This window comes from Haematobia irritans, chromosome 3 (genome assembly GCF_050003625.1).
Source record: "Haematobia irritans isolate KBUSLIRL chromosome 3, ASM5000362v1, whole genome shotgun sequence".
NCBI lineage: Eukaryota > Metazoa > Arthropoda > Insecta > Diptera > Muscidae > Haematobia > Haematobia irritans.
The window spans coordinates 51,406,437-51,421,340 of NC_134399.1; the positions used below are offsets into that span (position 1 = coordinate 51,406,437).

Consider the following 14,904-nt stretch of genomic DNA (forward strand, 5'->3'; position numbering starts at 1 on the left):
TTATAGCATGACAAACGAATTTTTAACTACCAGTTAAGAAATTTTTTAAGGAAATTTCCATCGTATTTTGTAGGCCATGAACTAAACGATTGCTACTTAGAATTTGTAAAATTTCCTTTCGAGTAGTTAATTTTCGTTCAAGATACGAAAAATGAACTAAAATTCTGGAAAATTCTTGTAATAAATTATTGTAAAAATCTTCTTAATTTTACGAGACACTTTTTTTTCTGTGTAGTTTGCAATAAGGGCGATGCACCAACCATCGTCACCAAAAGCAGGCAAGAGGTTTTGGACGTCACATTGGCCTCTCCGAAATTGAATGATAAGATATCTGAGTGGCAAGTTTTGAGGGAACATAGCTTCTCAGGTCATCGTTACATCAGTTTTAGATTGGCTGTTCATACCACCAAGACCATATTTCCGCCAAATGTTAGGAAAGCTGATTGGAATAGGTATAGGGAATCGTTCAATATGCTGATACAGGAAATACCAGAGACAATTATGAGCATTGTGCAAGATACCGAACACGCAGTGGAGCGGATTACTAAGGCCTTCAACATCTCCCTGAAAGCTGCATGCCATAGAGGGAAGCCAAGGGGGAAAAATCGACAACCATGGTGGTCTACGGAGTTAAGTAATATGAGGAAATCCTGCAGGAATCTCTTTAACAAAGCAAAGTCCACCAGAGCTCCTGAGGATTGGGACTGTAGCTACTTTGTTTTCTTATTTAGAATTTAAATTCAAATATTTTTATTTTGTAACAGATAGACATAGAAAATATTGTTAGTCAGTTAGTTGTCATAATTTTATTCACTCGAATCTGATTAGAATAAACAATAAAATATTGGCTATAATTAAATACCTAACGGCCTACGAATCATTGGACACTCAGGAAACATAGGCCCTTGGCACCCACAACTGGCGATCCTGCCAATTTTGCTAGTCCGAACTAGATGTATCAGGCGACTTCCTTGAGGGAAATTAATTCACTTTTGATATTGACCCTAAATGTCGTCAGAGGAATTCTACATATGCAAGTCATCAATTGTTAGACCATAGCCGAACCAAATTGAATCCTGAGTAACAAATCAACTCAAAATATATTCATCTGAATTTCACCACGGACCGTGCACGACTCCATTGTTGCAAAACGGTCCACGGAGATCAAGAAGCCCGATTTGAAAGATATTAGAATCTCAACAAAAAAACAAAATTGCATAGACACCGATAAGTTGAATTAGAAAATTCACAAGGATAACTGGAGGACAATGAAAGTGTTGCAGTTGTAAGTCAATAATACAACATTGAACCAACTTATCATAAAATAATTCATACACTAGATTAAGATTTAGAATAGAATTCGTAGCTCATAATTAGATATAATATTCTTATTCCTTGTAAACTTCTCCTCCGGTATGAGGGATTTCCACGATCAATTGCTTTCCCAACAAACCACGAAACCTGGGGCACTCGAAATCTCTGCGGCATCGGTGAAACTGCCCCAATTTTGGACAAGTTGTCCGGAGGCGTGGTTCATTCACTCAGAAATACAGTTCGCAAATAGGGGGATCACGCAGTCTAAACAATAAAATATTGGCTACAATTAAATACCTAACGAATCATTGGACACTCAGAAAACATAGGCCCTTGGCACCCACAGGACGCTTACAAAAGGAATCTGAAAGGATACAAGCGAGAACTGAGAAAGGCTCAGCAATGAATATACATTGCTGAATACACAATCGTGGCGTTTCTAGACATCGAGGGGGCATTCAATAACGTCCATCCGAGCTCGATATTAAATGGACTGGCAACTCTGAATGTTGATCCAGGTATACTTAGGCTGCTAGACGAACTGCTAATAAGGAGACGTATTTCTGCCACACTAGGACAAGCAAACATGCAAAGATATGTGTACAGAGGCACTCCCCAAGGAGGAGTTCTATCACATATTCTTGGGAATGTTGCTACAAACAACCTTCTGGTTTCCCTAGAAAAATAAAGGATAGAAGTGGTGGCATACGCAGACGATGTGGCCCTAGCATTCAGGGGAAAATTCCAATCCACAATCAAAGATGTTATACAAAGAGCCATCCGGATATAATGACTATTGTATGAGTTGTCATGATACGGAGGAAAAGGAATCAATTAAACACCTCTTGTGTGAGTGTCCTGCATTTTGTATAAGGCGTAAGCAAATTTTAGGGGCATATAGCTTTAGATTACTGGCGGACCTGGAAAACGTTAACTTAAGCAGTATGTTAATGTTTTTGGAACAATCTGGTTGGTTCAACAACAGAAAATAATAGAGAAGGTTCAGTGGTTAAAAATAGAAGGTACTTTTAGTTAAATATGGTATCACAATGGACTGAATGGTCTAAGTGAGCCTGAAACTTAATCGGACTGCCACTTTAACCTAACCTAACGTACGAATAAAAATATTTCCTTTGTTGTCTATCATAAGCCATAGTTTTGTGTAATATAATACTACTTTTTTGAAATAAAGTACTGGTGGTTATAGAAAATTGACTCGTTTTGTACGAAAAATTTCATAGCTGTATAAAGGCTCGATGTACCTTTGATTCCTCAATTTCCCTACTTTTTTGAAAATTATACTGACAAACAGTTTATTTGAAACCAATTTCTTAATATAGGTTTGCAAAAAAAAGGGTTAATTTTTCCGGATAGCAGGAATATTTTGAATAGGTGTAAGCATATTCTTTCCACAGCATAGTTATAATGAAATAAAATAGGATGCACTACATGAACTAATTTATAAGAAAATCATGAACATATCTAGATGAAAAAAATCTTTGGCGCCAAATCATGGTCATTCTTACTATGGGTTAATTCATTTTTCGTAAACAATAATAAACCTTTTTTTCGGTGTAGTACATAGACTAACCAAAGAAAATGGAAACACCACCTGTAACAATAATGAGGGGCCCAATGAACATTTGTCATATTTGTTTGCGCGCATGTGCAACACTTTAACGTTGCCATTGTAGCTAACTTCGATGTTTAATGTAAGCTACATTGGTTGAGTAATAGGAGCAATCGATCCATTGTTGTTGCAGTTGTGTCAAATGTCGAGATGATGTTTATGTGCTGTCGTTTGTTTGTTGGTATTTCATTTCATTATTTGACGGTGTGGCAGCAAAGACATTGTCGCCACAAGTCGATTGGCGCAATATTCTCCTATTGCTCACAGTCAGCGCGAATGGCCTCTATAGTTCACAAATATAAGATCCATGCTAAATGTAGAAACTGATGGCACCAGCCAAGTGTTTTTTTATTTGTCAATATCCAAATGTGTTACACGGCGTTCCAAATAGTGAATGAAGTTGCAAACGAAGGTAAAACTGTTTTTTTTATTACGTACAGTAACGGACAAAAAACACGCCTTTATCAGTACAAGTCAGGGATGAAAAATTCATGTTACAAAATGGAATAAAATCTCCATTTTGTAGGACACAATTTTTTTCAAGAATAGTTTGGGTCCAATATGCATGCGTTTCTATGGTACACTTGCGATCACGTACTAGAACCCGACCGAATTTAAAACTGAACAATTTAATTTAAAATTGATAATTTTTATTATTATAGTTCAAGAACGAGAAAAAAAACTTTTTACAGTGTACCATACATACCGCAACTGACAGATTCTAATATACTAAAAAGCATAATAAACGATAATACAATAACAATAGCGTCCAATGAAACACTTCGTGCAATATTTTCAAGAGAAAAGAAAAAGGCAGAAAAACTACAACAAAACAATGTGGTATATGAAGTGACATGTATAGGCAAAGAAGGGGAGAAGTGCAACAAAGTTTATGTTGATACCACTCGCAGAATGCTTGCCGTTAGAATGAGTGAACATGAAGCAGACATAAACAAAGGCAAGCTAAGCACAGCTTTGGCATAACATTTAAAAGAGTATGGCCACGTTGCAGATTTGAAGAATGTGAAAATATTGGAGAAAGAGAAGATCGAAAATAAGAGCCTACGCATACAAGAGAGAATAAAAACATCCATTAACACAAAGGAAGATAAAGACAATGCAAAGCTACATTATTCAGTTGCAATATTTTAAAGTGTTCAGTTCTGTGATTTTAGTATAAGGGGTTTCGCTGCAATAATTTTACTTATTATTATTAATTATTATTAAAATGTGTCGTGATGTCCAGTTTTATATTAATTAATAAGAAAACGTAAAACTAATTGTAAGTAGAGCTTATTATACACATCATACAAGAATGTAAATAATTGTGCAATTTTGTATCTAGGATTTTCAATAAACACTCCTGATGAAGTTGGAAAGAACCAACGAAACGTTCAGTAAAATATGAAATAAATTAGTTTTATTTAATTCATACAAAAACCAACTGACCAAAAAAACCCAGTTTGAACAACTGTAATAATAAAATGTTTCATCAAACTTTATCAAAAACTCCTTCCATACACACAAAAAATTATCACCAAATTTTTTTTTTCAATTAAACACTTAATTGAATTTGGAAACGGATTTAATTAATATGTTGATTCAATTAATTATTTAATCAAATCCATTAATTATTTAATCAAATCCAAATTTGTGAGTGAATTTGAATAATTTTGAGCAATGGAAAGAGCGAAAAGAGAACAAGAGGATAGGTTAGGTTAGGTTAAAGTGGCAGCCCGATTAAGATTCAGGCTCACTTAGACTATTCAGATGATGGTATTTATTCAACAATGTATGATGGAGAGATCAGTCTGTGGAAGTAACTCGTAACGAACGGTTGGGTTTTTCGCGTAAATTAGAAAACATGATTGGCGACATTCTGTCTGCTGCATTCAAAATGTGTGCATAAATATTTTAAACGCAACAACAAATCATAGCAAAGGGTTGAAATAAATAAAGTGTGTAACAACAAATGGCCACGTGGTAAAGGTTTGAAAAATATATGACAGAACGCATTTGAAATTTATTTTTACCTGAGTTTGTGTTTTGTGGTATTGTAAAAATGAAAAACAATCTACGTTTATTGAAGGTAAGAAATTGTGAAATATGAATACCATTTTCCATTGAAGCCTGTTTACATTAAACGGACTAAAATAATATATTTTTTATTAATTTCGTTTAGTGACCAATTTTATTTCGTGAAATTGACCATTCATTTTATCAAAGATATAATAATATGTTTGCAATCAAAAGTTGATTACCGTATTGATCTTTTAACATTATAAATTTTTTCACTCCTAGTTTTCTTAAAACCAAGAGCGATATGGGTTTGTTGAAGTTGCGAAGTAGCGTTAGCATTAAATTGCATTTTTGTTTTACCTGCCTTTTTATTTTGAACCCAAGTAGAGAGCAGTATATCTGATATATAAACTAATGAGCTGAATTATGTAATGGTAAAAAAAGTTCTTTCTTTTGGATTTTAAATATGAAAATATCCGAAAATAATAAAAATATGTATTTTCCATTTATATTTTTGCAGAATTTGCAAAGTATCATCAATATAATACCAAATATTACATTGCTTTCCCATTATTTTTGTCTTTGATTGGTTCAAATTTTAGTAGACGATTTCAATGTGTGGAAATTTTGGAAAGGAATTGTTACTGAAATTAAATTAAGGAGCTTCTTAATACACCTTTTTATGCTAAAAGACTACAACTGCAAAAGAAGATTATAAATCTGCAATCTGGAACTAAGAATCGAACTTGATATTCTATGCAGGTAATGTTTAACAAAATCAAGTTTTAATTGAACAAAATTAAGTTCGAATTATTCTGTTTACTTTCAGAAAGACTAAATTAGCTTACAGACTGCTGATTTATTGGAAATCTAGGCGCATCTACATATTAAAAGGAACATGCTGATATGGTTATTATGATATGGAAGATAATGATTTATATAGCTTATTTGTTTACCTATAGTTGTTATTGATAGTAATTGTATGTGTAAGTTATGTTAGAACAAAACGCTGTAGGAATATATTGAACTCACTCAAAATCAAACTAACTTTTTACTAACTAATCTGTGGTGACTTCTAGCTAACTCAATATTTATGCAGCCTTGAGTCAATTGAATTTTGTTCAAACTCACTTTTTCTCGATCAGTAATGAGTTACCTTTTTGTTCACTCAAAGCTGATGCATATGTAAGTAAAATAAAGTCATAGAAAAAATCAAATAAATTAACAAAAAATATATTCACAGCTATAAATGTCATTTAGATTTTTGAATAAATATTTCAGAGAACTAATTAGAAATCAGAAATTTTTCTGTTGTATTTCAGAGGACTTTTGCATTTTTCCGATGGATTGCGGTAACATTTAAATGCATAACTAAACTGCAATTTAATAATTGAAATTTGTATTTGTTTTATGTAGAACTCATCATATTACTGGCATCACTGGCGGAATAAATGGAAACATCCAATGAATTTTTCAATGGGCTGTTTGCTGTTTGAAGGTAAGTACTATGTTCAGTTTCCTCAACGAAACTCCGAAATACTAAAGGTTGGTACTATGTTCGGTTTTCGAGGTTAAAACCACTTTATTTCGTCATTACTTTTACTTAAATATTCAAAATTATAAATGAAAACGAAATTTAGAGGAACAAGAAACTGAACATCAATTGTGTTAATTTATATTGAACTGTTTTAATAAAGTAACCGCGAAAATTTTAACGCGAAAAGCGAACATAGTACAGATCTTAATGGGTATAGTAGTAAATCAATTAATCATTCTCTTCTTACATATTCTTATTGTTATTTGTAGATGCAATTCTTTGTAATAGAGGAAAATATCCAGATAAATGCTTTCAAGGCTTTTGGAGTTCTCTGATGAAGCCCACTTTCAATCAGCGAGCTACAACACAATCTCAAAGGAAAGAAAAGCAAAAGATATTAAGACAACAATCAAGCCTAATTTTTTTTTTTGTTAGCTTAAAGTCAGCTCAATTTCCTACAGGGAACACACAAATGACAAGAACCAAATTTATTTGTCTATTGCATAATTCAAAAAATAATAAAATATTGAATATGTTTTATAAGAAGTACATATTTTCTTTTATTTCAAATAAAACTAAATACGATTTTGGGGGCGCAATATATAATTTTTGATTGAAATTTATAGCCAATTTCAATTAATTATTTAATTGAATGAATCAGATAGTTGATTGATTTTTGTCGCGAAATTAATTAAAATGTTAATTGATTCAAATAAAACTGTGATTGAATTTTATGTTAAAAATCAATCACGTTTTTAATTGATTCAATCACACAATTAATTGATTCCGTGACAAAAGTCAATTAAATTTTTAATTGGAAATTGTGTTGGTTTTCAATCAAGATGGGTGATTGATACTATCATTTTCGTGATTGAAGACATTTCAATTAAAAAAATGATTGAATCCGCGATTTCCGTGATTGAATTAAAAAAAAAAACGATGGTGACATCGAAACATTTTTTTCTGAAATTCTTACCGAAATTACTGAATTACCTTTATTTTTGAATTTTTTTTATTATGTACACGCACATATTTACATGAATGGACTTAGGAGTAAGTATGAGCAATTTTTAATTCGGTTTAAGTCCTTTCGATTAACGTCGTCTAATTCCGGAACCAATCAAGACGTAAATAGAGGGATTATTGTGTTTCGTTTTATGTTAAAATTTAGGAAATATTATTGTCAAGATTAGAACAGAAAATGGCACACAATTTTATTCAAAAGGAATCTCTTGACAATAACCTTCCAATGGAATATTTTTGAACTAAGAGGGTATGGAAAAATCCTTTTCTGAAAATATAATATCAGGAAAGTCGAACAACATAATTCTGTTTTTAACTAAGTTAGTTCCCGATGAAAAAAGAAAATTCAAATTATTTTTTCTGATTTTAAAGAGTTAAACCAATTAAAACATGATGCCGTTTGTATTTTTGCAGAATGTCAGCTTCATTAGAAATTAATTGGACGAACTCATGTACGTAGTATGTTTTTGTTGAATAAAAGCTAAAATTTATTGAAAAGTATTTTTTCGCTCAAAAAATTACCATTTTGTACACAGAAAAAAATTCACGAAAATTTTTCCAATTTAAATTTTAATTGAGTGTTAAAAAATATTCAATTAAAAATTTAATTGAATAAACAATTTTTTAAATTGAAACAAAAATCAATCACAAAAATTAATAGTATCAATTAATTTTTTAATTGGACCAATTAATTTTTTAATTGACCTTCAAATAATTTTTTTATTGATTCTATCATTTCTGTGATTGAAGACATTTCAATTAAAAATTAATCGGATCAATTAATTGATTGATCAATTAAGTGATTGAATCAGAAAAAAAATTTTTGTGTGTACTTTCTAAAAATTTAATTTTCCATCCCTGGTACAAGCCTACATTTTGTACATTTATCAAAATACATTATCGTTTATGATGCGCATTAAAGTCTTTTGCTCTATGAGGTACATTTTTTACTACAAGAGGGTGGCTCTAATTGGTCCATAAATTCACCATCGACAATTTTTGATAATTCCAGGCCACCCGGTACATATCCTAGGCTCTCGGGTCATACCCACAACCCGACAAAGCGATCAGACAGTCGCCGGCTGTTAGTAAGAACTTTGCTAGAACGAAAGTCGAGCAATTTCTCATTATTGACTGAGATGGATCGTGCGGCATTTGCCAAATATCAAATATTGGAATTATATTTCGCAGTGATGTAAAAAGACGGCCCATAAACAAATAATTATGTTCCCGTTGTAAACACAATAGAGAAAAAAGAGTCTAAAATTGACTTTTGTCAAAAAGTCAAAATCTAATTTTCTGAAGATCGATTTTAATCGACGTTTGCTGGTGGTCAAAATCGTCTTTTGTAGCGATTTGAAACGGAACATAAATGTAGCTCTTTTATGTTGAAAATTCACCAAATAAAAATATTTTTTGAAAAACAGCTAAAAAGTAAAAACGTGTAAAATTTTAAAACTTAAAAAAATTCTTGCCGATAATGCCAAAATGATTAACAAACACATGCCCACACATAAATAACATGCTGCTCTCAAGGCAAAAACACAAGCGGGAATGGACATTTGAAGAAAAATGTCCATTCTCTTGGTTTCAAATGTATATTCTCTTTACTCCGAATACTCATTTTAATATTCAAATTAAATAATATTTAGACTTAATCATATTAATTTTTTTTTTCGAAGCCTCATTAACAACATGCCAAGCGTATAGCCAAAACAAATGAACGCATACAACAGTTTTCCGAATCAACATACAAGCAGTTTCACAGTAATTGTTTTCTTTTGATCTCTCGCTGTGTTGTGTTGATACCTTTCGTCAACCCTCCCGGTTTCCTTCTCTATTTATTTCTCTATACTCCCTCTCCCGCTCTCTGAATAAAATATCACAAATTTTTTTACATTTGTAAATTTTTATATGTTTACATTCATACATACATTTTGTTTACATCGGAACATATGAGAAACATATTTTTCTATCAGTGTATGCATACATACAGCCAAGCAAACAAAAAGTAATGAGTTCAAGAATTAAGTTACCCTGAGGATAGTTTGGTTTGCGTCAGATTTTACGCGGCAAAACGGTTCGTAATCGTTTTTTTTTTTTTTGTTAATAATTCTGAAACTTTTGATAACTCGGGTATAAGAACCGATATCCACCACTATATTACTAACTGTACTCCTTGTACAAAATCAAAGTGAAACTGTGGCTTATGGGGCCATACAATACTTTGCCAGCACGTAATTATTTACGAATATCGCCAAACTTTTCCACTTTTCATTCATATGGGTGCAGAATTAAATTAAAGCATTGTCCAAGATGGGCTTGCTAGTGTCTACAACAATAACGCAAGGGACTTCCCAATGATACATATGCTATATCTAAACTTTTGAATTGCTTTCGATTTTGATTAAAAGTTCTTTACCGAATTTATTAGGACTGAATAGTCTAAGTGAGCCGGAAACTTAATCGGGCTGCCACTTTAACCTAACCTAATTAGGATCAGACAAATATTGTAACCTATACATGGTTTCATTTCAAGTGTTTCGTTTTAAATGCCAATGGTTTCACTTCATCTGAAAAAGGTTGCACTTGAAATGAAAATGTTATAGAGGTAACAGGTTGGCTGATAAGTCCCCGGTCTAACAAAGAAAAACACATTTTTTTGTCAATATTCGTTTTTATTATTCAGCATAGTTCCCTTCAAGAGCGATACAACGATTATAATGACCTTCCATTTTTTTGATACCATTTTGGTAGTACTCCTTCGGTTTTGCCTCAAAATAGGCCTCAGTTGATCACATCTTCATTGCAGCCAAATTTTTTTCCTTGCGAGCATCCTTTTGAGGTCTGAGAACAAGAAAAAGTCGCTGGGGCCAGATCTGGAGAATACGGTGGGTGGGGAAACAATTCGAAGCCCAATTCATGAATTTTTGCCAACGTTCTCAATGGCTTGTGGTACGGTGCGTTGTCGTGGTGGAACAACACTTTTTTCTTCTTCATATGGTGCCGTTTTGCCGCGATTTAGACCTTCAAACGCTCCAATAACGCCATATTATAGTCACTGTTGATGGTTTTTCCCTTCTCAAGATAATCGATAAAAATTATTCCATGCGCATCCCACAAAACAGAGGCCATTACTTTACCAGCGGACTTTTGAGTCTTTCCACGCTTCGGAGACGGTTCACCGGTCGCTGTCCACTCAGCCGACTGTCGATTGGACTCAGGAGGGTAGTGATAGAGCCATGTTTCATCCATTGTCACATATCGACGAAAAAACTCGCCAAGTTTTTGCTTTCACCTTATTTTTTCCCTTCAGAAAACAGTATTTTATCAAAACACGAAATTCCTTTTTTTCCATTTTTTTCACAATAACAAAAGTTGCTTCACAAAAGACACTCTATCTCACAAACTAATTGACTTACAGACGTCAAATTTTGACACGAATCATTTGAAGGTTGGTACTATATAAAAATAATAAGCATTTAATACTAGCGACGCCATATATGTGTCAGACTTATCAGCCAACCTGTTAGTAAACTGGTATCCAGTAAGTTGCTATTGAAATCGCAAATTATGATGACGTCATTGTAACTCTGAGAAATACATTCGATTTCCTGCATTATCGAATCAAGGGGAATGGGATCATTAGGTCTGTACACACAAGCTATAAGAAGTTTGACATTGGACTGAGTGACTAATTCAGCAAAAATATACTCAACTTGGGAGACATTTTCAGATCTTAGTTTTATGTTACATTACAATTCAGGCAATTTCTTACATAAAAGGAAACACCACCAGTATTAGAGAGTCTATCACGTCGATAAAGAGTATACCCATCTAGCCCATATAGATTATCAATTATCTGAGGATGAAACCAGGATTCGGAAACGCATATTAACTTGACGTACAAGTTTATGAATAAATGCCGAAATTCGTCCATCCTGTTGTTTAAACTTTGGGCGTTTATATGCGTGATTATAAGCCAGTCTTTTTGCTTGGTTAATACTCTCAGTGTAGTTCCCAGACATTCTTTGGAACTTAAATTTGTTAGGCTATACATTAATTTTACTAAAAGCAATACTAAGTAAATAACAATAAGTGCAACAGTTTAAGTTATATTTGATATAAATTGATACATAGTAATTGTTTTTAAGTAATTTATAATAATTTTGATTGTCAATTATAAATTTTTGTATGTTTATTGAATAATTTATAGTAATTGTTTTTATATAAGTTGTAATAATTTTGATAGTTAACTAATAATTTTTGTATTTTTTATGAAATAATTTATATTTGCTTAATATGATTCGGTAGTGGCATGTTTGGCTGAGAATCGTAGATAGTATTTCTCTCGGTGTTTTCACGAAAAAATGAGAGATGATGATCGATATTTTCCATTAGAATCGGTGGGTTGATTTCCCTGGGGCAGAGTCCGGAAACTCATTATCAAGCCAAGTTTTTTCTTCCACCGTATTTTTTTCAGTATTTACAGTATTTTATCAAAACACGAAATTCCTTTTTTCCATTTTTTTTCACAATAACAAAAGTTGCTTCACAAAAGACGCCCTATCTCACAAACTATTTGACTTACAGACGTCAAATTTGGACAAGAATCATTTGAAGGTTTGTACTATATAAAAATAATATGCATTTAATACTAGCGACGCCATCTATGTGTCAGACCGGGGACTTATCAGCCAACCTGTTAGATATATACACATTTTTGAAACCACAAAAACCAAGTATCCTTTCTTTCCATATAGGACATCAAAATTCGGCTTGCATAGCTATGAATCAATTTAGAAATTTTGCATTTCGTTTTACTTGCGCAACTCAAATGGTCTTCATATATGCCAGCAGTAAGCAACTGCTTATGCATTCAAGATGTCCAGTAATCATGATTATTCTTCCCACTGAACAGCTTAATGGATAAATTGAAATTATATGATCACATTATAAAAATTGCTTTCATTCCAATTCATTTAGATAACAAAACATATTTTCTGTAATGACCCATGTAGGCCATTCATTTCAAAATATTGAATATCATGTTTAATAAATTACCAACTGATCCATATTTTTATACCCTCCACCATAGGATGGGGGTATATTAACTTTGTCATTCCGTTTGTAACACATCGAAATATTGCTCTAAGACCCCATAAAGTATATATATTCTGGGTCGTGGTGAAATTCTGAGTCGATCTAAGCATGTCCGTCCGTCTGTCCGTCCGTCCGTCTGTCCGTCTGTCCGGCTGTCCGTCCGTCTGTGGAAATCACGCTAACTTCCGAACGAAACTAGCTATCGACTTGAAACTTGGCACAAGTAGTTGTTATTGATGTAGGTCGGATGGTATTGAAAATGGGCCATATCGGACCACGTTTACGTATAGCCCCCATATAAACCGATCCCCAAATTTGGCTTGGGGAGCCTCCCGGAGCAGCAAAATTCATCCGATCCGGTTGAAATTTGGTACGTGGTCTTAGTATACGGTCTCTAACAACCATGCAAAAATTGGTCCATATCGGTCCATAAATATATATAGCCCCCATATAAACCGATCCCCAGATTTGACCTCCGGAGACTTTTGGAGGGGCAAAATTCATCCGATCCGGTTGAAATTTGGTACCTGATGTTAGTATACAGCCTCTAACAACCATGCAAAAATTGGTCCATATCGGTCCATAATTATATATAGCTCCCATATAAACCGATCCCCAGATTTGACCACCGGAGCCTCTTGGAGGAGCAAAATTCATCCGATCCGGTTGATCCGGTTAGTACGTGGTCTTAGTATACGGTTTTTAACAACCATGCAAAAATTGGTCCATATCGGTCCATAATTATATATAGCCCCCATATAAACTAGAGGTGTGCACGTGAGTAATATTTTACTCACGCTCACGCACACTCACGACTGAAAAATCATACTCACGCACACTCACGCACGAACTTTTTTGGTAGGACTCACGCTCACGCACACTCACGAAAAGAAAATTTGTACTCACGCACACTCACGCACGAAAACGTCGAAAAATACCGTGACTCACGAAAAATATCGTGACTCACGAAAAATATCGTGATTCACGAAAAATATCGTGACTCACGAATAATTTTATGATTAATTTACCTTACCGAAGTGTCTGAAAACATGAGCATTATTAAAATCGAGAGTGTTATTAAACTCTTAACATCCCAGGTGTCACTAAAATTGTTATTGAATTTAACTCTTAAGCGTTTTATGTTGTTGAGCAGAAATATTTTCGTGAGTGTAATTCGTTACTCACGCACACTCACGAAGATATTATTTTCGTGACTCACGCTCACGCACGACATGTTGGTTTGTTAATCACGCTCACGCACACTCACGCTGTTGTCATGAGCGTGACTCACGACTCACGCACGAATCACGAAAATTTTCGTGAGTCACGACAATTTCGTGTCACGTGCACATCTCTAATATAAACCGATCCCCAGATTTGACCTCCGGAGCCTCTTGGAGGGGCAAAATTCATCCGATCCGGTTGAAATTTGGTACCTGATGTAAGTATATGGTCTCTAACAACCATGCAAAAATTGGTCCATATCGGTCCATAATTATATATAGTTCCCATATAAACCGTCCCCAGATTTGACGTCCGGAACCTCTTGGAGGAGCAAAAGTCATCCGATACGGTTGAAATTTGGTACATTTTGTCAATATATGGCCTCTAACAGCCATGTAAAAATTGGTCCATATCGGTCTTTAGTTATATATAGCCGATGACTTATTACACAAAAATTGGTCCATATCGCCAAAAACAATCTACCAAAACTTTATTTCCATAGAAAATTTTGTCAAATTTTATTACTATAGAAAGTTTTGTCAAAATTTCATTTCTATAGAAAGTTTTGTCAAAAGTTTCATTTCTATACAAATGTTTGTCAAAATTTTATTTCCATAGAAAATTTTGTCAAAATTTTATTTCTATAGAAAATTTTGTAATCTACCAAAACTTTATTTCCATAGAAAATTTTGTCAAATTTTATTACTATAGAAAGTTTTGTTAAAATTTCATTTCTATAGTAAGTTTTATCAAAAGTTTATTTCTATAGAAATGTTTGTCAAAATTTTATTTCTATAGAAAATTTTGTAAAAAATTTATTTCTGTAGAAAATTTTGTCAACATTTTATTTCTATACAAAATTTTGTCAAAATTTCATTTCTATACAAAATTTTGTCAACATTTTATTTCTATAGAAATTTTTGTCAGAATTGTATTGCTATAGAAAATTTTGTCAACATTTTACTTCCATAGAAAATTTTGTCAACATTTTATTTCTATAGAAAATTTTTTCAAGTTTTTATTTCTATAGAAAATTTTGTCAAATTTTTATTTC

The 14,904-nt window shown here is 33.1% G+C and overlaps 1 protein-coding gene across 6 annotated transcripts in view; it reads right to left on the reverse strand.

The window, feature by feature from the left end:
• spri (Src homology 2 domain-containing protein sprint) overlaps positions 1-14,904 on the reverse strand; it is a 996,502-nt gene that overhangs the window by 569,496 nt on the left and 412,102 nt on the right. The window lies entirely within an intron of this gene.